Source organism: Mytilus californianus, unplaced genomic scaffold (genome assembly GCF_021869535.1).
Source record: "Mytilus californianus isolate M0D057914Y unplaced genomic scaffold, xbMytCali1.0.p SCAF_5, whole genome shotgun sequence".
Classification (NCBI taxonomy): Eukaryota; Metazoa; Mollusca; class Bivalvia; order Mytilida; family Mytilidae; genus Mytilus; species Mytilus californianus.
This window is the reverse complement of record NW_026262701.1, coordinates 16,939,723-16,967,450: the sequence shown is the minus strand read 5'-3', so window position 1 is coordinate 16,967,450 and position 27,728 is coordinate 16,939,723. Positions and strand designations below refer to the sequence as shown.

The window sequence follows — 27,728 nt, the reverse complement described above, 5'->3', positions numbered from 1 at the left end:
TGCCTCTTCTTCCAATGGTTCTTGTTGGAGTATGGCGCAGAAATGAAGACGTTGGCATAAAATCTATTTTTGAATTAAAAAAATAATAGTATACTTCACATAACTGACGTTCATTTGTGGTTATGAAGCTTTCATGTCGATTTTGCGACTATTCTTTAGGAAGGTTGTGTTTATTACAAGACGCCGCCAATTTCCATGTTCCCTCTGGTATTTCCAAAGTTTATCCAATCACGACTAGTGTAACACGTAAGTAATTTGATTGTTTATTGACTATTTGATTAATATTCAGTGAAGAAATATCTTATACGTAATCAGGATAACATTTCGGCCAATAAGACACTAACTCGTCAAATGTTGCAAAAAAGTAATCCAGAAATTCTCCATTACTATAGTATTAATTAATGGGTGTTTTCATAATGGCCCTGTTATATGTACAAGGTCTGTTATAATGGTCGAGGATGTCTGTAATGGCACGAGGCAACGCCAAGGGACATTACAGTCTCCGTGGCCATTATTACTGACCGAGGACATATAACAAGGCCATTATGAAAACACCAATTTCTTAATACATTAATTAATCAACAAAACAGAGGATATATTTTTAATTTTAATATTGTGTAATTTGTTGTTTAATTGGTATGAAAAGTGCCTTATGTATCAAATGTTTGTGTTTTGTGTCATAAATTAATTTAGAGTTATTGCATGAAATATAAGTGTCTATATGAATACAGCACCAAATCAATCTTAGCAATATTTTTGAAACGTTTCAAAGTGTTCAAACCTGCAGGGATGCAATTTCTGTTAAAATCATTATTTTGTCATAAGAATTCGAAACAAGACAAATCTGCTAACTTCATGTATATTATTATCATGTTGATATAACACAATATAGTATTAATTTCTAATGCAATTGTTTTGTATCAATGGTTCAGATACACCTTATCGCTATTTGTTCGCCATTACTGGACATCACAAAGGTTTCCGTAAAATTTTGATATCAAAATAGAAATTGTCTGACGCCACAAAGAAAAAGTGATTGTTGTATGACATCAAAAGTTCAAGTGTCGCAACTTTTCAGGTCAAGTGTCGGAAGTACCTGTTTGTAACTAAGGGAAGCCGACATTTTGAATTCCGGAATGTATTGAAATGTAATTGCTCCAATAATAAGTAAAAATAACTCACATTTTGCACCTAGAAATCTTCTTTTAATTTAATTTTATTAGATTCTGAGGCGGACTGGAAGCCCAAAAACGACCGGTGTTTTCGCTTGACACAGGAAGCTTACCTATGACGTCACCTAGTTAAGGTGCCAAAGAAGATAACATCATTTCCCAGAATTTTCGTAATGACTGGTTTAATCCATAATGGCCCTGTAATAATGCCCTGTTGGCCGTACTAGGTACTGTTTCGATTTGAGTTACACATGGGCATTTAAGCAATAATTTACTAAGTTCGTTAATAAAACAAATTTATGATTATTCATTTTACACTGTAGTTATATCTTTCAATATTGTCTAAATAAATCAAAATATTACTAAATCTGTATTGTTATTCAGTTATAAACATGATCCACATCCTGTCATATTTAATTTTGCACGTTTGCATGAAATAATTCAAAACCATAACGAAAGAAAGCTGTCTATATATAGTAAACTTCATTGAAATTAATGAATTGTTCACGCATTTTCATTGATAATATTTTATTGAAAATGGCACCTTGTATATTCTCCTATAAGTGATTATGTAGGAAAGTTTATCAAGAAAATTTGGTAGGCATGACCTTGATTTCTGATATCTCATTTTCTTCATTTTATAGAAATAATTTTATTTAAATAGTAGTCTGTATATAAAACGTTGTCAAATAACCACTTTATCATCTTGAAAGATGAACAAGAACCGAACATTGATTATAAATATACAGGTAGTGCATTTCAATCGTGACAAAATCGCACGTACTTTCGGTATACTGTGTTAAGATAACGAATCTGAAATGTATCTGTAATTTACAAAATAAGGAATATTCGAACTTATTTTTCAGTAAAAATAGATGTATCGATGTGTGTTTGTTTATGCCACATTGGCTAGAGGTATAGGGGGAGGATTGAGATCTCATAAAACATGTTCAACCCAGCCGTATTTATGCGCCTGTCCCCAGTCAGGAACCTCTAGACTTTCTTAGTCTTGTGTTTTTTAAATTTGGTTCATTTATATGTTTCCGAGTTTAGTGTGGCGTCCATTTCGAACAACTAGTATACATTATTGTATAGGGGCTAGCTGAAGTCCGCCTCTGGGTGAGGGATTTTCTCGCTGCGTTGATGCCCCCATGGTATTCTTGGGTTGATTTTTACTCTTTGGTCGAGATGTTGTGTCTTTGACACACTCCCCGTTTCCGTTCTCAATTTCATGTTTTTGAATTTGTATGGAGCAACAAATAATTCGAGCTTTTCCACTTTACACTAAATCTAATTTGCGAATATGCATTTAGGTATATATCAAAACAGATGAAATAACACTTTAAAAAACAAAAATGATTGACAGATTGAAAGTTATCAGTTTCTTTTGAAATACGTGAACTAGTCCATTTAAAAGTACAAAAACTGAAATAAATCTGTAATCATGCTAAAAGTTTCAGCAATACCACACAAGATAAAGGAAAACCAGAAATTACAACGAATGAAACAGAAACGGGAAGACAAGGAATCAAATTTAAAGCTACAAATCCTTACTCTCAACGTTACTCAACATCTAATCTTAACCTCGCGGCTACCAATTAATATTATGCGAACGTAGTTTTTATATCTAAAAGCAGCTAGCAATATGCGTCCATTGTTCCGGTGTGTATCAAATTTTAATATTAGTTCAGGTTTACAAAAATGTTGGCTGACAATATTAATTAGAATTCATCTTGAAATATAAACCATTATTTTCCTCATATAAAAATCGAATCCGTTAAAAGGCAATTCATAATCGTAACGTCAAGTAAGGAGTTCGATTCCGTGTGACGTCGAATAAAAATTGAAAAGTTTAAAGGTGAGTTTTTAAATTAATTCCAATTGTGAACAGAAATGAAACAGTTGAATATGATTTGGAGAGTCTATTTCAGGGACTATTTAATAAAAGAAGCATTCATTATAACATACCTACAACGTTGTACAGAAACCAGTATCTTTGTGAAACGAAGTTCAAGCAATTTGATTGGACGCGGAGTTATTCGTAGATATACACAAGATAATGAAACAAATGTAATGTCACTTAACATGATGATGATGGCAATCATTATTGTAAACGTGCTTTAGACATGTTAGATAACTGATCCTTTTTCAGTATGAATTGAACCATAGTAATAATGTTTGAAGGAAAAGTGTAACTAAATCTATATTCTGATAAATTAGTAAATTGATTTATTGATGGTTGGTTTTCAACGTCTATCCGCCAGACTTTCTATGCGACACATCTATCTTTATTTTGATAAATTAACAGTTGCACTGTAAAAAAAAAATGGATAGTCAATGGGAAGGTATATACTATGAATATAATTGATCGGGCACAGCTCCTCTTACTAAAAGTCATAGTACATACCTTTCCATTGTCAAACGTTAATTCCAGAAACAAAAACTACTATAAATGAAAAGGCTAAGTTCACAGCAATGGTTTTAAAAATAACTACTAATGAGAGACAGTCCAACGTCTTATGAACATCTGAGGCATGCTTTTTGACAGATTTATAATATCTTTTTATTTTCGAATTCAGGGGGCCTTAAAAGTAGCCTTATCATATCTTCTTTTTTAAAACAATGTTTTCAAACCAAAGTTATGTGTGTTTTCATACAAGTGAGAGGTTTTGCTAGCTATAAAACTGGTTTTATCCACCATTTACCACATAAGGAAATGCATGTACCAAGTCAGGAATATGACAGTTATTTTCCATTCGTTTGATCTTTTGATTTTACCATTTGATAAGGGACTTTCCGTTTTGAAATTTCCTTGGAGTTCGGGATTTTTGCTATTTTACTTTTTCTTAAACTTATTTCAACTTTGTCTTAAATTTCGTTGGTTTCACAGTCACAAAAAGACTACTTCTAAGAAATATAACAAATATTTTTTCAATGATGACATCATCATTAAAAATCTTTAAGAAATAATGTATTATTTCACATTATTTGATAATACTTTTGTTTTTTTTATAGATCTACCAGTGTGTATGAATGGGGATATTCCTATAAAATTGTCAGGAAATGAAGAACTCAAGTTATCGTTTAAAGTCTACAACCCTACCGAATATCTCAAAGTTGAATGTCTTGACAAAAGTTTGGATGCCTTTAATAACTGTTCACGGTACAATCTGTTCGTTGACATGGCACCATACACTTTCTTGTTTCTGGGCATCCTATTAATATGACAATTTCAGGAAAAGACTTACACACCTCTTTTGTTCTGGTAATACTTGTGAAAAACATGTATGGTGAAGTTAATTGTACTTTCAACGTTCATACAAATGGTTAGTACTGCTAAATGTTAAATCAGTTATAAAATCAGAAATTTTTGCGAAACTAAGGTTTCAACACCCTCAGGCAAAATGACTTGAGATGGATTTGTTTATTTTTTTTAGATCTTTTTTGGTCAAATAGCTCTTAAACTGTTTCGGTTCTTATACATCCTAAGCTTGCAAATATTTGGCCTCGGTGGTCTCGTGGCAGCATGTTTGCCTCGAGTGTGGGAGGTCGTGGGTTCGAACCCCGTCCGGGTCAAACCAAAGACTTTAAAATTGGTAATTGCTTCTTCTCCGTTAGGCATGCGGCTTTAAGAAGGAAGTGCAAAGACTGATCGGTTTGGAGTCAGAATAATATTTCCGGGTAGAGTGACATGTCATCATGTGGATTGTTATCTTGTAAAGTAGCCTGTTAAAAATCTGGCTAGGCGTGTCGGTCTAGTACAAAGGGGGGTAAATATTCATATTACATTAACATATTCTCGTCCTGAGTATGGATGTAATTTGGCACTGGACGTTAATCAGCAATCCATCAACATTCAAGCATTCGGCTTTGAGCGTTCTTAATGAAGGTAAATCAAGAAAAGCGCTTCATAAGCATAACATTTATAAATTACTGTATACATTTTTTAAAGATAGAATTACTATTCATAAAGGATATCGAAATGTTCAGTATTGAAAAGAATCCATTCCAAAACATTTTTAAAAGATTGTTTTTTTTTTTTTTCCACTCATAATAATGAATCAATCAAGACAGATAAACATATATTATGAAATTTATTTACAATATACTACTAGTACATTGTTCTTTAATTTATGATTTATGTGATGTTAAGACACAAGAAAAATGTCCTTGCTTTTCTAAATGTCGCAAAGTAATTCATATATTAACACACAATGTACTACTATTATAGTGTAAATAATCTTCGCTAGCCAAGGATAACGATCCGAATCCTCCTCATCACCCTTGGCAGATTTAAATAGTTTGCGTATACAGCGTTATACTATCTTGCGACATATATAAGTCACACCAACTCCGACTACATCATTCTGACCAATGACAGCACTTGTACAATTTATCATTCGGAGGTTTAAAAATGGCTGTGTTCAGTGTTGACAAATCTCGTGAAGCAGAAACCGCTTATATACATTGACATTCCAACATTTACACGAGAAGCATACCAAGGATTTCAATTTGTTGATTGAGAACTTTAAAAGTGTCTTATACCGTCATACGTTTTAGGGATAAAGACTCGGGACTCAATCTGCATGTGACAATTGTTTTTGTTTTATTTATCTTAAAACCGTTACAACTGCGATCAATAGAAGTCCTTACCTCGTGGATTCGAAATTCGAACTTAATCTGCCATAGGTGAAGTGTGTTAGGGTGTGGCGGATCTTAACACTTTCTAACGAAAATTATTGTAAATAAACTTCTCAGTTTCGTAGCGGGTATATACAAGTGTATTATATGATTATTAAATTTCTGTTTTCTCATTAGCTTAAATCATACAAAATATGCCTTTGTTAAACTTGATAATCACTTTGGGAAAACAACGAGGTTAATATAAGATTTGGAACAGATAACGTGTTCTAAAATATATAACGTATGCGTATGACGTTTTCATATTGGTTTTTCTATTTTTGTGTTAAATATATTGAGCAAATACTAGAAAAGTGGAACGAATCAAAGTCATATGATAAAATAATTGTTGACTTTTGTTATCCGTTGAGGCCGTTGGTCTCGATGATTATCGCATCTTTAAAAAAAAAGTTTTTAAATTTTTCAGCGTTTGTCTGGACGACACTTTATTAATTTCCTCCGTCTGAAGCGCTTTTTTTTTTTATTCTTAAAGCCGAATATTTGTAAACGATAAGAACCGAAACAGTTAAAGAGCTTTGTGACCAAAAAGGACCTGCCAAATATTGCCAAATCCATCTTAGGTCAACTTTACCTGAGCTAGTTGAAAATTTCTTTATCATTTCTTAATATCTAAACGGACAATTTTAGAGAGGTTTGTTTTGAATAATGGGTCTATCGAGGTACTGACTACTGAGCTAATGATACCATCGGGGACTGATAGTCCACCGGCAGCAGTACCGACCCGGTCCTGTAAAAAATGAAAACAACACTTTATAAATGTCATGCGTCCGAAGCAATTTCTGGATTTACCTTCATCGGGAACGCTCAAAGCCGACTATTTGAAAGCCAAGGATTATAAGAAACCGAAACAGTTGAAGTTAAACTGTTTCCTGTAAATCATTTTGTTCTTTACCTGTGGGTTTTGTAAATCTGATGCTGATCTATAAGTCTTATGATGTTTTCTACAATATTTGTTTGATAAGGGTTGTTAAGATAATGCAACCTTTAATAAAAAAAAAAAATAAGATAACAAGATAGCTTCATAGGCAAAAGAATAAAGGATAGCAGTACGCTAATTTGTAAAAACATTTTCCAATTTAATTTCATTTCATCTAAGTTATCATTGATAATTTGGATTCGTATGCAAGGTCGTTGTCAGCATATATACACATATGGAATGAATATCTCGTAGTTAACTTTGTTGATGAGTTACAGTCAACAGTAGTTTACCAATGTTCAAATCTCATCAATCCATATAAAAGGTACAAATCAAAGTAAAAAAACAACTTGGGAAATTAACTCTTAAAGGAATGAGACCGGGTGCGTCGACAGGATACACATCTCATGTTATGCATACATCTACTGCTATGATGTGTTGGAACGATACTCCAGAGCCTGTGCTTCATGTCCAGAAATTTTCACGACAGAGGCTATCAGCGCGGTACATTGTTAAACGATATTAAGATCAACTCGTCAGGTGTATTACAGATATGTTGGTCCATGAATTGCTGAAATGTCCCTTCAATCAATATTGATTAGTTATTTTATGATCATAGAATGTTTCAGGATAGAAATTGCAGCCCTTGTTTAAATTTTACCTTGATGTCTTTGCTTACATCTCATTTATCCCACTGAACATACATTTTAGGATATAACCGAAGGGATGGTCAGGTATACTAAAAAGTACTGGTCGTGCGTTGGCACAAATGATAAACATGGGCTTGTTTAAATATCTCAGTTAATACGTTACGCTCATGCATGTTCACAATTTACGGACTTCCCGAACAAGGGTTTGCTCCTCGCACTAAAACTGCTCCTTCAAAGTTATGAGGAAGAACGACAGAAATCGACACTATCTAAGTATTACGGTCACCATCACGAATTGGTTGACCTATATGATATGTCGGTGTCTAAAATCACAAGTGACATATTCGCGCAGTCTTAGATGTTTAAAATGCCAGTATAGTCGTCTGATCTGTAATATTACCGATGGTGTCCTGTTCCCGATGTGGACCTTTAACTGATTTTGAACTCTCATAGCGGGTGATGCCTGCATAGCAGCAGAAGCTCGCCCGGTTGACGCACCCGGTCTCGCTCGTTTTTGTATTCTTCCAATTCCATCAGTTTCTGTTTGTCTCTTTTATATCGATTACGAGATTTGAACATTGGTAAACTACTGTCGCTTTAATTTGAAAAGGTAAAATATGGTTGTTGTCAAAGCACTCATCCACATAATGTAAATCTTAATCATTGATGAGTGTTGCTACTTTTGTTTTCCTTTTAGAGATGTTTGGAACTACCTCATCTAATAATTTGACAGGCTGGACGGAAAGAATCTCCAGTACAAGCTGGGCAGAAAAAATCCCCAGTACGTACAAATTGTTATATTAATTCATGATATTGCAAACGTTGTTTAATGCAATACATACTTATACCCCAAATCTTTATTGCTAATCTGTAATATTTTATTTTATTAATGCATAAAACCGAAAAGATATTACAAAACTTTTGAAAATATGTATGGTGATAACCATAAGATTGAAATACAATAACCTCAAAAAAATGTTTTTACATAAATAGTTAACTGTTTATATCTTGCCTTGCAACATGAAATATTTTAGCCATTGCTAACGTTAATTGGTCAATTGGTTAACTCAGGTGATCTTCTAGACACATGATAAGAAGATATGTATTGTATATTGAGTAGCAAACTTAATTTTAAAATGATAGTTTGATAAATTAACTGTGCATAAGTGTCTAATAAACATGATAATCAGACTCTTCATAATAAAAAGAAAATACAAATTGCAAAAGGAAATTACTGTTGTTTTTTTTATAATCTAAATGGCTAACAGATATTTCTTTATTGTTTGCTAACTCTTGACATTTTATTCATTTTAATCTATTTTTATCTTAATCTTTTTTTCTTACTCTAACATATAGTGTACACATTGTTTTGATAAAAACATAATATAAAACAACACGAACTACAACCAAATGGTAAGACATTTGTTCGATTTAAAAATACTTACGTAGCGGTTTGAATTTTTTTTTTTTTTTTTTTTTTTTTAGGGAAAAAATAACTTAAACCATTTGATAGAATACATATATTGTTATAAACAGTTAAGTGGTTAATTAAATAACATTAGCTGACCTCATACAAGAGCTTTTAGGAAGGATAAAAAGAAACTAGTCTTATCATTTAACGTCATGTTATATAGTTGATGTCCTCTGACTAAGTTTAGTTACTTTGTTGAACTCGTCGATCTCATCGAACTTTAAATAAAGGATTCAACAGATACAATTATTAAGTATGCCTCATATCTTGACTTACATCTAGAAAATGACAATGAAGGAGTAGTTGAGAACAAAACTTTACGACAAAAGAGATTAGTTCAGCTTTCCTATTGTGACATTTTCATTTCTATGTAGCAACATTCCAGTAGCGCCTGCATACGGAGTATATATCTCCCAGTTGATACGATATTCCAGAGCTTTCATATCATATTACGATTTCCTTGATAGAGAGGGTTGCAGCTTAAAAGCAAGCTATTAAACCAATAGTTCAAGTTGGTGAAGTTGAACTCATCCCTTCGAATATTTTACGGACGCCATCATGCGTTGGTTGCCCGTTATCGAATATCTCTTTTACAGATGACGAGGTTTTTTTCGTTTTTTGCCATGGGTTGTTAGTTTGTTTTCGATATGAGTTTGAATGTTCCCTTGGTTACTTTCGCCCCTCTTTCATAAAGTTTTAGGCTGTGATAAGTAATGTTTGACAATTGTTTTTTCTTACGTACCAATGTAAACGAATGACACACTACCACTGTTTTTATCAATTTTTACCAATCAATATTTATCTACATGTTTCATAAACAATTTACTCATTTGTAACTTACTTACCAATTATATGTTCTCAATGCACATATTACTATCGACAAAGTCCGTTTACAAGCCTTACCTAAAATTCTATTAATCTTCCTCCAGTTACATCCTCCCTGCGGCAGATGCATGACTGCTCTTTATTTTTGAATTATCAATATTTTACGTCGAACCTTTTCCATGGATATCAACAGCATATTGACTGAATGTAGGTAATTGACTAATGATTATTGTGTGACATAGTACAAAATGAAAATGATATTGCAGATAATGATTTTTGAATTGACTAGCATTACATTAATTGGATATTTATTAAGGTATGATATAGCTTATAGAATGTTTCTATCTTATCTTAATATTATTTATTTGATAATTTCAGGCACTAGTTCCATGTCAATCATAACAACATATGCAATCGTCTGTGGGTTTTCTGCACTTGTATTTCGTGTATCAGGATGCATTTTTAAACGTGTTAGAAAAAGAACCATTATATTGTAATTGTAAGAATGATTGTGCATAAAAATGACACATTGTTTTTGTTATATTTTATGAATCAAAACAACTGTTAATGATAAAATGTTAACAATGAAACTTAATGTTCGGTACACACTTTTGTGTGCCTCACACTGCTGGTAGACTTTTACTTGATGAATCTTCATTTCTACATGAAAAGTTCAAATGCACGAAAAAACATATATACATCTTCACGAAATTGGAAGTGCACAATTAATTGCTTTGAAACATGCATTTATATAGATACTAGATTTTAGGTTTTCATCTGTGATCAACTTTAAGAAATATTAAAAATGAGGAAAATAAAAGTATTTGGTCTAAAGGTAAATATTTGTTTAAGTGGAAGAAAAAAAGGATTTTTATACTATATCTCTGTATCTTTATTCCCATAATCATTAGAGATCCATAGGATGTACAGAGAAGGTCCAAAATATGTAATAAATTGTGCATTGCATGTATTTAAAATCATTTATATACAATACAGTGTTTTCGATTTTAGCTACATTTTAGCGAAGAGAACCCTTGTGTTTGTTTACACACTTTATAAATTAACATAATTTTTTTTCATTTCTTCATTTTTGTTTAAGTGGATCATCAGTTTTTTTTAACTTTGGTATATTTACACGTGCCAAACATTTATAATCAAATATTAAGTCCTATTGACGTCAAAAGCGGTCATTATAGCAGATATTGAAATTCGTCCTATGTTATCAAACGTACAAAAACTACATTTTCAAGATCTGTAAACATTTTTGTTTTCCAACTTCTAATCCATCTTTAAAAAGCTTAAAGTGCTTTTGAAGACTCATGCAATTGTGTATTCATGTACTGTGAAATGATTTTGTAATTGTAGTTTTAAAGCATTCTTTTATCAGATATCGTTTACAAAACTTTGAGTATTCCAAATATTTGTAAAACCGCATTCTTGCAATATAGTTATAATCTTACTTACAAAGGATGTTCATACATTATAACAGTAAATAAAGTTTTAAAAGTATATATGCGATTTAAGTTATCTTAGTCTCTTTATCTTTTGTCCAACAATTCCCCATAGGCTATATAGCTTCGCGTGGAATTTTATCGTTTTGTAAGAAGTTACAAAATACATTTCACACCATAGAGAGGTATTGAAATAAAATTATCGAAAAGACCTAAATGACGCTAAATAGAAAGATATCGTATGCAGTCAGATTTCAATGCAACCTTAGAATTTCCAGCTCAAGACAATAAAATGCTCAAATAGTTGAAAGCTGAATTCTGTAACAATTTCAACATCAGTGTCATCTTCATCAAAATGAAAATTTGACGGCATTCTGCATCTAGAAAAAATCACTGGTTTTCAAAGTATTAACTGTTAGTTTCAAAACATTCAGTATTCACTGAAAGAAACCAGTTGTGTCTGTAAATCGTCAGCAATGTCTGCTAAAAGCAATGTGTCGTATGTATAAAAAGGATACAAATCAATTGTAAGTAATTGTGAAGCTTCGAGTCGATTTTTTTCACAAATAATCCCGAGCCCACGTAGCTTTTGTATTCTAAAAAGTGTTTTAGATCGTTAATGTCAAAGGTAAAAAGTACATGTGATAAGCTTCACCTGGACACCTTGTTACATACAGAATAGTCTAAAATATTATTATTACACACAATTAATTAGATTTTATGTTTTTATACAAATTGATAATAATGATGATAATGATGATAAACATTTCTCGTTTATATGTTGCGTAAACAACTGATACCCAGCATCCATCACTTCAAATTGTAGCAAAAGGTCTTTCAAAATCAAAAAAGCTCACAAAAGAGAAAAATTGTCTATTGTACTGTATCCAGATCTCAACAACATTAGCTTCTATTAAAACACCAAACTATCTGACCATTTTTTTAATTAGTGCATTCATTCAAAGGTTCTATGAATTGTTTACTCATACAATTGAGAATAGTACGGGTCCATAATTTTTGACTCTATATTCATCTTATTTTCTTATTTGTTTTTTTATATTGGTTTTATATTACAACTAAGCTATTCACTTGATATTATACTTGTGTTAAATATCATGTTAAACACCTTATCAGTAAGACAGTAAGAAAAAAGTAACTGCATTTCTAAAAATTTCTACTATGATGGAATATAAAATGTTCTTGAACCATGAAAGAACTAAGGATGAAGATTATTGTTGACAGAAAAAAATCACCAACTGAAATTTACCGCATTGACACCGTACGTACTTGAAATATAGTTGGCTATTCTGGTCCAATCTCTGTTGTTTTCATTGAGCTTGTTATGAATGTATTGCAAGAAAGCAGGTCTTACTTTTTATATCACATCATTATCTTGTTATTGCCTCTTGATTTACATTTATAGTTACATACGGTACATTTTTTTTCTGAATGTTGTATTTATATTAGAAACAACAAGTAAATTAAGGCGACATTAGTTAACCGATGTTCAAAATAAATAGATTAAAAAAAAGACAAATCAACGTAACCAGCAAACTTTTATGGAATCGCATGAAGTCAAAAAGGAGTGAGACCGAGTGCATTGACAGGATTGACGTCTCCTGAGAATTCGCGCTCTGTCAAAAATGTCACAATCGGGAAAAGGAAGCAATCGGCAAAGTTACGGATCAGACGTCTTTATCTTAACAATATTTGCAGTAGTTTACAATAGGTATGAAGAAAATCCTATTTCTCTTTAAAAATGAATATGTTTTAACACGTGCCCTAATTCGGATTTGTTTTGTTGAAAATATCTGCTATAGAGCATTTTACTTTTTTTTTATTTAGAGCTACATTTACAATTACTGATGACGAATTAAAACGATGTACATTGTCATAACTATCTACAAGAACAGTTGTCAAAGTACATCTAATAGTCCCCCCTTTTTAGTAACAATAAAGACTAATTATTTACAAAAATGGTCATGGCAATAACGATTACGTGTAAATATTAAACTTTTTCACAAGGAAATAGAGTTTCCGCAACAGAATTCAAAAAGGTCGGTGAAATTGGAATTATGTTTTCCTGTGCTTTTGCATTTTAACCTGATAATAATCAAATTGAAGACAAACAGATAAGGACGCTCTATCAATATAACGTAAGTATTTAATGCATCATTTTGGTTAACTTTATTTTCTAATAATGAATAGAAAGTTTTATTTGTTACAAAATCTGTAATATTGTAATTTGTTGATGTATCTATTTCCCCGGAATAAGATAAAATTGAAATCAAGGTTTGTTATCAGACCAATATAAAAAGAGTTATCACATACGGACTTTTCATGACTTTTCATGAAGTCTTGGTAATTCACATTTCATTGTATGTATGTAAATAAGTTGTGATGTCTGTTAAGTGCATTATGTGGAAATGATAGACCATAGGGTTGATGTACAGGAGACAGCATTTCCATAATTACCAAAGACCAATGGAATAGTGTTTTACTATTTTTCATAATCTTGAATACCTCGTTTAAAATTTTGGAATGAACAACCCATAAATGTAATATAACACAAACAACTACGTCTCTTATCAACATGATCATGAAGAACATTTTTAGAAAATTCAAAACCTGTTCATGTCTCCTTTGCTCCTTATATAAATGGTAATAGATTATCATTCCTTGTGATGCATACCTAAATTACATTATGTATCAATGTGCAAAAAGGTTAAAGCAAGCCGCTCTCGTCAAAACTATGTATAAGGCAGTTTTCTAAAAAAAAATTCACATATATTAAAACACACAGACATTAAAGAAAACTTAAAATCACACGCTGAGAATTACAAAATGCCTTTGGGTAACAATTGACCTCAGATACATATCTAAACGCACCCTAATTACTCTAATTGGGACTGTGTGCTAAAAAAAACCCGCACGATTCTCTGTTTGAATTTTCTATTTCCAATGTTTGTTTTCAATTTTAAAATAAGTGTATAATTCTTAATTCTCAATGTGTATTGTTTATTCTCTTTGGGTGTTTTTAAAATCTTTACCTTCGGTATGTCTTTTTTAAAATCTGTGTGTACATTTTTAAATTTTCAAATTCTAAAATTAAACTAAACTGGATCCCTTTAAAGTCGCGTGTTTACTTACATTTCGAGCTTCATTGATGAGTCTTTTGTAGAAGTACTTAATTTTAAGCCTGATGAGTTTATTTCTAGCAGTATTAATACTTTTCTTACGCCAGACAAAGTAGGCCTTCTGAAACGACTATAACAATTTAGATTCTACTTAGGGTGTCAATATATTGTTGAGTATTTAGACAAAACGAACTTTGTCTTTGCTTTTTGTGTGTTTTTGCGATGCATGTACTGATCTTGTGTCATGGATGACTAGCCCATATCCTTTTTTTTTCTATTGGTTTATATGTTTTCCGTCATAGTTACGAAACGTACTTAAACTTCAAATTTACATAGTCCAAATAACACAACACCGAAGACAGAAGACATTTTATTGAAACGCTTGAATTTTAAATCGATATCGTATTCGTTGAATGTCGTAGATTGATATCCCGAAAGATAGTTGGTATCCCACTCGATTTATATATACAACTACTTCTACATGTTGTATGAGACAAAAAGGGAATCATCCAGGTTTACAATTTCAACTAGTCTAACTTAAACTCCCCGAAAAAGATAAGACGAATGAGACAATGAGCTTTGTCTGTCTGTCAGTCGAAATTTTATACAAGTATTAAGTAAAATGACAGTATTTCGATTATTTCTTGTATGAATACTGGGCATCTTTATCTCTGTATAAATATATACTTCTTCTTTGAAGTCTTATACATGTAATATATAGGGTATATAAACATTTTTGGTAAATGGATAGATTAATCAATTTCAAGTGTAAATCTTAGTTTCTGTTGACAATATCCATTGTTTCAAACTTTAGCCTTAATTGCTTATAGATAATGTAATAACTAAAATACCGAACTCCAATGTAAATTCAAAGAGAGGAAGCCCATAAAAACTAATAAAAACCAAACGTTCAAAAATATTTACCAACGGAACGATAATTTGAGTAAATATGACCAACTGACATTTAATTCCGACGGAAGAAATTTTTGAACATTTTTGAAGAAAACTTTAGTACGGGGTTATTCTTTTTCTTCCTTTTAGGGGGGATGATGAATGTTTGAACAAAGTCTATTTGAAGAATTGGATTTTGTTTCATCAAATGATTTATGGACAAATGATCGATATTTTTTCTATGTTAAAATATTTGATTTTGGTTTATCTCATTAATAGCCATACTCCATTTTCTTTTTCCCGTAATATAACATTTACATGTTTTTAGATTTAATATCTTTTTATCAATATAATTCCGATTAAGACCTGACGATTCTTTAGAAAACAAACTGCAAACAATTTGGTATACAACATACAATTATTATAAACATACTGCCCTTGGATGAAGACGTTATGGTAGATAAACACACGAGGGAAAAAATTATCACCCAAGACATCGAGTGTGTTAATCATCCTAACACCTTAATCCAAGGGCAGTATGTTTTTTTTTGTTATACTGAATACCTTATGATTCTAGTGTGCACTATGTTATTAGAAGGGCAATTGTAAATAAATAAAGTCATAAATTAAGATAGTTAACTAATAACAACAACAAAACGACGGAAATGGTGTACAAATAAGAATCGGTAAACCTCGGCCGGAGCGGGTGTTAATTGTTCTGGACCGGCAGACTTCGGGCTCAGCGGGTGTTAATTTTAGGCATTAGTACCCGTTGCTAATATTATCATATGTTGCTATGGGTGGGCGGGGCTTATGAAAGGTAAGGAAAAAAATAAACAAATGTTGCGTGTCCAATGAAATGAATGGATAATATAAGAAATTTGCATAAAGTATAATAAAGTCTTTTACCTTGTGTGATAGTTTAAGCTCTCCACTGTTATGTATTCATTAATCAAAACTTAAAAATGGATTATAAAAAATGGTAAAACTGTAGATGCAAAGTCATCGTGAATACAAATTTCGGGCTTTTAAAAGGGACAAGTGAGGATGTGTAAAAAGGCAATTTGATTTTAAACTACCTTTTTTTCCGAAACGACATCATTAAGAAGTTTTAATTTTCAGTTGGAGATTTTTCATGTGAAAAAAATATGTTTCTTTGTTCGTATACAGCAGACTTTTTAAAGACTAGTGGACTTAAAGATGTTTGATGTTTGTGTACGTATTTAATGGTCACCAATCTTTTTTTATAATTCCAAATTTGATTCAAAACAAATGCAATATAGACAGTGTATGTCCTTTCAAAAAGAAAATTAATAATGTTTGAATATTTGCAGTAAAGATGGTGTATGCACTTAAAAAAACTTTCAAATGTCTGAATCTCTGATTCCTTTAGTTATTCATCATGTGGAAATGCTTTAATAATTTGTTTTTACCATTTATAAAGTAAAATCTGTCATTTAACATCTTTTCTCAAGTTTACTGACAATGGTTTAAATGCACGATCGATGCATATAAATTCCCACATAAATATGAAAGACTGTTTCTTATTATTTTTTAAAGTGCAAACCGACTGAGAACTGTTGAAGGCTGTATAGTTGTCTATAATTGCTTACATCCACTTCACCTGAACTCTGGTTGATAGTTGTCTCATTGGTAATCATACCACATCTCCTTATTTTAAAATTGAAATATGTAAGTGAATGCTCAAAACCACTAAGGCACACAAAAAATGAATTTATGTTAGATCTGATGTCTTCCGCTATCTTGTTTTGTAAAATAGTACAACTCAATCGGTTTAGATCTTTAATAAAACATACAAATTTTTTGAGGGATCGTAATTCATTTGTAAAGACAATTGTGTGTTTTATCGTATTATTACGACTGTTTTTCTTTGAATACCAAACATTTTTAGTATAATGATTTTTTTTTTCAAATTTGTCATATACATTCTTGTAGGAATGTGTAGGGAATTTACCTATTTTGTTTTGTTGCGAGAAAAGGAGTCCCTTGATCCCAATGTTTCCTTTCATTTTCGGAAAGCCCATTACAAGAATTACAATGTGTATCTTATATTTCATCTTAAAATTGTATAGTTTAGTTTTCTGTCTTTCACACAAAATTGGTTTTTTCATGTATAATCTATACAAAATCTAACAGATTTGCACAACCTGTAGATCGAAAAAAAACCTCCATGACCCATACTTTGTATTACATTTTTGAAAAAGGCATGATATAAACTACATTTTGAAAATATTTAAAAAAAATTGAGTTTAATTTAGGCCCCAGATCTACCTTATTATATCATTTTGATTAATTAAAACTGAATTCTTCAAAAGTAAAACCACTGGTGACATGCATGAGTGCCGCCATTTCAAATGGAATTTCAATTTGTTTCCAGAATTTGCAATCAACAAGACGCATGGGAAGGGACCCGACCCAAAATTAAACTGTCAAGATTATAATATCTCAGGTTTAAAATTATTTGTATATTTATTGAAAACTCTGACTTATTCTTAAAAATAATCCTTCCTGAATTGTTAATATATTGAATTTTGTGGGGAAACTAAAGCTATATTTAAATTGTTATTTTTGGAACAAGTTAAATTCTTAATGTGTTAAGAATTTAGATTGATCTCTGACTTGACGAATATTTCTTTTCATTATCGTTTAAGAAGACAGTTTTCAACATTATCCATGCAATATATGTACCCTATTCGGATAACCAGATGACCGATAATTTAGTCACAAAGTCACCTGATGTCTTCTAGAGTTGAATATGTGATAACTATGTAAATCGCAAATAATTCCACTAAACTTGAATGAAGATACCAGAGATACCCTAACTAACATATAGAAATCGGTAGTAATGGTCACTTGAGAACCTAATTTAACGACAAAAGAGTTGACAACAATTTGTCAAAAGGTAACTTTGCATATCTATACAGCAATATTTCATGTAATTCATGCATATGTAGTAAATATTTTCAAGTTGATAAAATATTAATGGTTTGCACTAATTGTCGGGATTGCATTTGTTCCTAATGCTAAAGTTGAAGTTATCTTTTACGCTAGTAATCGTGACTTAGTTCACAGCTACTGAAAATCGACATCGAATTACGATGGGACTCCTGCTGTTCAGCCTTTAGTTTACAATAAGGGTGTTGTGGATATATATGTGTTTTCACCTTTTATTTATTAATTTTTTGTTTGTTTATTATTTTCATTATTTTTGTTTTTAACTTGTTTGTTTTGGTCATGTCACTGTCTATCCTTCGTGATTTAAGATTTCGAATGCTTATTGTTAATATCTTACCATCTGTAAAAATATAGATCACTGTCACATATATTATACTAACTTAGTTCAAACATATAGTATGAAAACGATGAAATGTAAAACATTTAGCTTAAAATACTTTACTAAATATGCGTGTGCTACATGTATATAAGTCAGAAATGAACACATTTACCATATAAGGGATTTTGAGGGCTGATATTGATCGAGAGCTGATTATACATCTGATATGAAAAACTTCATTTTATATTTTTTGTATTACATACTTCAACGTAGAACAAATACCATTGCATAAAATGTTTTACTTAAAAATATCAATCGCAACTACACAATTTATACTGCAAATTACATAGCCCCGCTAGGGACATGCAAAGAAAAAAATATATATTGTGCGCACAACATAATATATAGTACGCACACTTTGAATATATTGTGCGCACAGTTTAAATATATATTGTGCGCACAATTTGTTATAATGTGCGCACAAACTAAGTAAAACAGTTTTTACTTGACCTTGACCTCATTTCGTGGATCATTGAACAAGGTTAAGTTTTCGTGGTTAAGTCGACATCTTAGATACAATATGCAATAGGTCTTCTATATTCGGTATGGAATGATTTTGTGTACATGTCCAACTGGCAGGTGTCGTCTGACCTTGACCTCATTTTCATGGTTCATTGGTCCATGTTATTTGATTCTTGTTTGGTCTGTTTTTCAGATACTATAAGGAATAAGTGAACTATACTTGGTTTATGGAATGATTGTAAGGTTTATATATTTGTCTGGTCGGTATCATCTGACCTTGACCTTATTTTGATGGTTTATTGGTCAAGGTTAAATATCTCAGATTTGGTCTGTTTTTCAGATACGATAGTAAAGATATAGTAGTTTCAATTATAAGGTTTGTGCCTTTTCCTCGTTTGATGAATAAAACCATTTTCAACTATTTTTACAAGTTATTCTTTTTTTGTGCTGTTTCAGCTTTATCACAGTTTTTTGGATGATTTCTCGTTCATAAGCATGTTTAAACTATGACAGTTTATGTTTGCATGTTTCAAGTCATGGGTCCGTAATTCAAGGCTTGCATCGATACCCGTCTGTCAAATTTGTTTTTGTTTATTGTTTTCTTTGTATATGGGCTACACTACCAAGAATTTACCCACGTTTTTTTGGTACATTTCTACCCTCGTACATATCAGTACTGTTCGGCAAGACTAAAAACTTGTAATGTTATACTTTCTATTAATTCATTACTGTTTATTATTATACAAAAAACTGTACAAGTACTAATTCTATAAATTCAGTACTGATTTTTTCAGTACTGTTTCAATACTGATTTCGTCAGTGCTGTTTCAGTACTGATTTTGTCAGTACTGTTTCAGTACTGATTTTGTCAGTATTGTTTTAGTACTGATTTTGTCAGTACTGTTTCAGTACTTATTTCGTCAGTACTGTTTCAGTACTGATTTCGTCAGTAATGTTTCAGTACTGTTTCATTATGATACTGATTAAATCAGTATTGTATCTGTACGGAATATTTCATTACTGTTTTAAGTATATTTTTACTTTTTTTCAGTGCATGGATTAATGTGTTTATTTAAAAAAGATGTCCTTTGTACGTAGCTCTGCACTTTAGTTTATTTACCTTACAATTGGTTACAATGTTTACATTTGAATGCATACAGTGAAGCCAATTTGAAAATAAAAAGAACTGAAAAACTAATCAACTAGGTAATTATGTATTAATAGCAAAATTAAGGTATCGGTGATCTTGGTTGTTTTGTACATATGGGTTAGGTTAATTGTTCTCTTTGACACTTACCCCGTTTCCATCCTTTTTTATACTGTGTTGATGATTTCGTTATGGTTTTTTTTATTTCACTGATTTTTTGTTCTGATTTTGTTTTGCTTTAGGTCCAGCTCTTCAACAGTTATTTTAGCTTTTTTTTTTTAATATTTTGGCATTGTCAAATTTGCATCTCATTCTGGTGCGGTCAATTTATATGGTTTATGTTTTTAGTAAGATCTCATTGATATAGGTTTTATATTTGACATTATTATATTACATGTATCGGTGTCTTGCTTGGGTCAAATCAAAACATATTTATCAAGACTTGAACATTGGAACTGGGTATATTACTTTTGAGAAGATGGATGGATGGATGTTTTGTCATCCAGTTGCAAGTTAAGTGCATAATCAGAACGAGTACTTGATACTCAGATATAAATAATGACCCTATTTTGTACTAGACCAATATTACACTGAGCTGAAATTTTGACATGCTAGTCCACCACAAGGAGAGAATCTGCTAGAAGACATGTCATCCTAGCTGGACAGGTACCTTCAGACAGTCTATGTTTTTTCTCCTTAAAGTTTATGCTGTGTGCTGACGGAATAATTATAATACAACCACTTTTCCAGTCCTAATTCTCATAAATACACTTCCGTTTATATGCCCATTGTAAGATTTTTAATGGTTAAATAAATTTATTGACAGTCATTGGTAGATTTCCTTTTTTTTTTGTATACATTAATCATGCTGCAATTTCATTCACTTGTAATTTGTGTATTGTGAATAGTATCTGCATTGAGGGTAACTTAGATATGAAAAACTCTTGTAATCTGTCCTATTAACCTTAGCTTCAAAGCATATTTAACTAAAAAATAAATGGTAATTTTGTGTTAGAATTAATAGGTATCCTGTTAACGGGAAGTTGAATGGGTGAATTTTAAACTGCATTACTCAGTAAAGCATGTTCACATGAGGACTGATGACTTTCAGGAAACTCTTGATTTGTAATTCCTCATAAAACTTTGATGGATTTGCATATTACAGACAGACATACAGAGGTTAAAAAAAAGTATAAAAATCTAAAGACCGGTTTCCAACAGACTGATTTTAAAATGTCTGAAGGATGTCATTTGGTACATATATTAACCTTTTTGATTTTTTAACATAAATTCCCACAAAAAGACCTTCTCCTTTCATGACTTCATCAACCTCACATTACAAGTTACATAAATTATTACAAGTTACATGGATTTGAGTTACTTTTTGAAAATATTTCAATACTAGTACTAAAAATCATGATTACTAATTTTACATTATTCCTGACAATTGTGGTCAGGTGGCTATGTATGTATGTATGTATGTATGTACGTAGATCCCTCCGTTTACGGAGCACCACTCGGTGACCTATAGTTGTTAATTTCTGTGTCATTTGGTCTCTTGTGTAGAGTTGTTTCATTGGAAATCATATCATATCTTCTTTTTTATAAACAAATATATGCAAGTCTAACGTTCTGTTACCCCTTATGGAACCCCGTTTGAACTAAATTCCAAAGGAAAGACATTTTTGACAAAATTATTTTTTTGTCTTACACATAAATGTCATCATGCATGTGAACCAAATGTACACACATTTATTGTTTGTTTGAAAAAGCAATTTTGGTGAATACAGTTGTGAATTTGACTGCATACGTCTGACGTTAACAGAATGAAAAAGGTAGACTCTAAGGTAATTTTATACTGTATGTGCTAAACCGTTATATAATCCAGATGACACTGTGCAAAAAATCATTCATTGACATTGTTAATATTCTATTCTTTTCGTTTTTATTGAATGTATTTTTCTTAATAGTTACATGCATGAAGTGTGTATTTATGTTCCGAAAAATGATTATTGACTTAGCACTAAAATAAGTGCAATGAAATAGGCCTAGTTTTTTGTCGAAATAGAAGACAAAATATCAGAAATTATATCAGGATGTTCACAAAATAAAACGAGTAAAAGTATGATTTCTTAAAGTTTGTAAAACTTACATGAACAATAGCAATCTGTAGACGATTCGGAACGGACCCTCCATCTCTGACTTGTCGCAGAAATCGTCTGTTTCTATAACTTTAAGAATTTTTGCAAGTGGCTGGTAGAACAACATTTTCTCTGCTGTAGTCTCAAAATCTTGCCGTTGATGTTATTATCGTAATCACAAAAGCGCTTCAATGTTGAACATACAATTGCCTATTGTAAAGCGTTTATGTGATTGGATTTAAGACATGGCGTCATTCATTGTTTACAAACGTTATTTTTGCATTCGCACTGACATTTCAACAGTTCAACAGTTCAAACTTCTTCTGGACAAAAGGTATGGTATATTAAATAATTTAAAACTGAGAAAATTGCCGCATGGCTAATTTAAAACACATATCCTAAGTAGGAGAATACGCGTTACACAGGGGGGTCCGGGGGTTTGGACGATCAATGAATTTATATGGGCACATATAGTTGGACACAACAGACTTAGTCCATGCATGCATGAGCTAAATTAACTTTACATAGACATTTGAAATTATTCAATTATTCAAACAGACTTAGTCCATGCAAGCATGGATTAAGTTAACGTTAGTTGCCTTCGTCCATGCATGCATGGAGTAAGCTTAGATCTCAAGTTTTCATGTTTAAGTAACATGAAAAGGTTTAGTCATACTATCAAGTGTTTGAAATTTATTTCTGAAGGTAAGTTATAATGCAAAATATGTCTTTAAATCATAATAAATAGGTTGAATATGAAAAAATCAACTAAGATGAAAAAAAATAATAGTAACATCAAATTAAAAAATAATCTAACTTAAACCACGAAATTAAGCAGTAAGGAGTAATGCAGGTTTTATAAACTTGATGTTGATTTCCAGTTTTATTTAATACCTTATTAATAGTCATTTTTGGACCCTTTATAGTTTACTGTTTGGTGTGAGCCAACGCTCCGTGATGATGACCGTACTTTAACCTATAATTGTTAACTTTTAATACATTGTAACTTGGGTGGAGAGTTGTCTCATTGGCACTCATTTTACATTTTCTAATTTATATATGTACTCAGTTTTACCTTCATTTGATCACAACTTCATAGTGAACTTCTTAGACTGATCACACCGTCACATTTCAATTATGAACAGTAAATTTTGGGTCAAAACCCTACTTAAACATGATCAAACATAGTATATCTTTTAATAAAGAACTTGTACGCGTACTTAGTTTTAAGTGGATTTGACTTACTTTACACTTTTAAAATGATATCTTCAGTGAAACCACAGAATTTATCTAAGTTGATGACACTACAACTTCATTGTACACTACTATGACCAAAACATTTATCCTAAAAAGAGGAGGACGGATGGTTGGACGCAAAGACTTTTAAATATAATGACCATCTTATATCGTCGACGGAGCATAACAAACGAAAGCCGTGAATTGAGCAACATATCAGTCTTGTGTCAATCAACATAAACAAAATCTTGAGATTTGAAGATATAAAGTATAATGCATAAGCACAAATAGTAGTTTTAAAATTGTTACATGAGAATAGGTAAAACCATGTTATCAAAGTCTACATGAGTTCGATAGTGACCTCACTCTAATGCCAAGTCTGTTTCAAACCGTTCCAATAAACACCGATACAAAGTGGTACCTTCAAGCGCATCTGTTGGTAAACCAAGTTTCAGACGAAATAAACGTAGCTTCTTCAGTATTCGTTTCAGGTGTCGATAAGAAACAATGCAGTAATGATTTTTTGCTAAAACTGCGAGTATATCCATGTAAACTAACCCCATTTCAAAATAAACCCTTATGTATTTCTCCATTTGTCTCTTTGAAAAGGAGACATTAAAAGCGCCGTACCATGTGTAAGCTCAATGAATTTGAACGCACAATATATAATTTTGTGCGCTCAATATATTTAAGTTGTGCGCACAATATGTTTAAGTTGTGCGCACAATATATTTAAATTGTGCGCACAATATGTTATTTTGTGCGCACACTATATTATTTTGTGCGCACACTATATTATTTTGTGCGCACAATATATTTAAGTTGTGCGCACAATATATATTTTTTTCTTTGCATGTCCCTAGCGGAGCTCCGATGCAAGTCAACAACATAGACAGCTGAAAATATTTAATTTTATTTTAGATGTATTAAACTGCGGAAAATCAAAATGTCCATATGTATTTTCTAGGGATATCATACTAATATTTTTGTACGACACAAATGTATACAAACATTTAATACAACCTTAATCTAAGAATTATATGATTTTTTAAACTTTGTGGCACTTTTATAATTCATATATATATAATGTTAATACTTTGAAAACGATGCATGAATTGTACGTATTATTTGTTTTTCATTGTACACGTTATATTCTCTAAATTCCTAATATTTGTCTTCTACTGTCATGTTTTTTTTTTCATTTAAGTCGTAACTGTGACGTCTATTGTCGTAAAATGCCGAGTGACGACGAAAAGTCATGCGATAACTTAATGAATTTGGGTAAATTAAAAGGTACTTTCATACTTTTAAAGTAATAAGTTATTTACTCTGAGTAAATGATTATCAAAAATAAAATAAAAACGTCGACTAAAACAATAAAACCGATGAAAATATATTTATTGCGTTAATGATTCCTTTTTTACTTTTAATTTTGTATTCCTCCTTTTCTAATATATCTGAATAAAGATATTCTCAGCTTAACTAAACATTGTTGCATAATATAAATTTACGTTTTACTTCATAACATATCAAAGACACTTCAGATCTTAATGACAAATGAAACTAGTTTCTTGTAATTATAATATTACAAAAATTAGCAAACATATGCATGTATATATAGATTGTACCAAATTAAGTCATTTAAGCACGTTTTTACTTTTATTACGAACCAATAATATATAATAGACAAAAATCATTTCATTCTGTGAATGTCGATCGCAAACTTCAGCTTCTAATTAGTCTTTGGGTTTGTTGCAATAGTTTATCAGATCATGACATTGATAAACAATCAACACGGAATCATGGAGCACGTGAATAATAAGGAAGTTGATAGAGCGATGTTAATTGTGTGTTATATTTTCCATGCATTTCCATTAATAAATAAAACTTTGCCATAACAGTTCCTAAAATGACATTGACCTCTGACCTTTTGAACTTTACATGCCATAGGTATCAGACTTAATTCTAATTATAAGTTTACATCAAGTATGGCGACCTTCTATATAAATTTACACTGTGATATCCAATCTACATTTAGAAACTTTGACCTTGACATTATGAATCAAAATTTCTGAAAATCAGTACGGTAAAAGTTTCTGATTTTTTTATTTAGGATTGAACAATATATAAAGTTAATTCTAGTGTCTATTTTAAATGCTCTGCTAAAATATTTAACATTTAACTCATGAAGATATAAGATTCAACAATTTTAGACTTTTCTTCTTTTTATTTTTCTAGTAACAATAAAAGATACCTTAAAATAGAATAGCAAATTACAATTTAATTTTATTGGTGTAATTTGACAAGGTTAGCTGTTATTAAGGTTCCCTTTTGAAAGATAGAGTAGTAAATTATACTATAGAGATTTCTGAAAATTAAATACTATTTAAACCCCTTCTTAGACATTTGAAAACAAAAAAGGGGGGCAGTGTAACCCAGCTCTGTTGTAAGAACTCTTAGACCTCCAACTTAAAATCATTGATAAAAATGCAATTTTTTTTGCTAGTTGTTTATTGGCTAATTATAGGCCGGATACCTTTAATGATTTTGTGTTTTAAATTGTTCTTTCGGTATCATTAACGCTATTTACCTTCCAGTGCACATTTGTTTGCATTCTTTTAATCACGATTTTCACTCACACTTGCGTTGTACGGTTGTCGAAGTTCTAACAAGAGGTTGCGTGGTTTGGGTCATTGAATACGAAAAAGGTATCGGTGGATTAGAGTACGAGAAGACAATAATTCAATAACAGTACATTTCTGAAGATTTTGGTACGATTTTTATTTTACAAAAAAGTTCATGTTCATTTGTTTTATACTAGCAAAAATTTAACATTCAAGTTTATAAACTTTTTTCTAAACTTAAAAGTTCATATGACTTTAATAAAAGACTAAATGCAGTAATATTAACGAACTAGTTTTACTGCTTTTTTTTCTAACAATAAATGTCTCTTAAATGATACTCGATGCCAACATATTTGAAAATCTAAAACTTGTGAGAAAATTTATGAGCTGATAAAACCAGATAAAACAAACATTATAACCAAAGCCAGCAAGGAACCAGAGCTTTGTATTGTGACAATTGTTATCGTAGCGTGAGACCCTAGCTATCGTATTGACGTATGCCACAATAAAGGGGGAAACAAACTCACAATCAATTGTAGAAAGGCCGGAATCAGCAACCAGAAAATCTAGAATACAATAAGTGTTCGAAATGGTTTACTACAGAATAAAGTTAAGACATTACAATATTAGATAATATCTGATACATTGTTTTTTTCAAAGTAGTTGTAAATTGAAAACATTAATAAAAATGAAACATATATTTTTAATTATTCTTAATTTAATAAAACAGTTCTAATAATAACAGTACTTATGATCTTAAACTTTAAAAAGAAAACAATTAACTTTGACCATGTCGCATCTGCAATTTGACCCAGAATACATTATTAGATTTTCCTTATGATAGAAATTGTCATAAATTCATTTATCTTTAACTTGTAGTGACTAAGAAATTATTTAACAGTCTTTGTGGAATTGAGCAACTCAATTTCCATCTTTAATAACAGCATATTGATACCAATAATCTATAATAATATCAGAAATAGTTAGATGGATAGTTTACAACATAGTTTGTCCGAAAGTCATGTCAAATCTACTTATATAACTTAAAGCATCAAGAATTTATACCAAGTATTTATAAATTGAACAATAACAATATAAAACACAATTTTATATTACAATAATTACCCTCCCTTTAAAAAGATGATTGTTCCACCAATCATATATCTAAACATTATTTATTAATTATTATATAACAATTAAGGAAAATTACATACAATAGATTAATAAATAGGAAAAATATATATCATTATTATTATGTATTTGGTTTTTTTTTATTTTTTTTTATTTTTTTTTTTTATTTTTGTTCTCTTTTTTTCATTTATTATGATAAAATGGTATTATGAGAATAATATAAGTCATACGATATAAACATGAGATATAAACATGAGGTATACAAGATTTTATATAATAAGTAATTAATATGTTTAAACAATAAAAGGCCCTTTTATTTACAATTGTACGTAGTTCTTTTTTTATGAACCTTGATTAAATGAATATTTTAAAACAAACGATTATCGTTATGTAAATGTTATTCAAGCAAGGTCAATAT

At 30.9% G+C, this 27,728-nt stretch overlaps 2 long non-coding RNA genes across 2 annotated transcripts in view; both read left to right on the top strand.

Moving 5' to 3' along the window:
• LOC127701122 (uncharacterized) overlaps positions 1-27,728 on the top strand; it is a 173,970-nt gene that overhangs the window by 123,737 nt on the left and 22,505 nt on the right. The gene's annotated exons all lie outside the window — the stretch shown is intronic.
• Positions 164-10,592, top strand: LOC127701126 (uncharacterized). Its single transcript, XR_007981833.1, has 4 exons — positions 164-246; positions 4,188-4,498; positions 8,137-8,220; positions 10,114-10,592. It is a non-coding gene; the product is annotated as an uncharacterized LOC127701126 (long non-coding RNA).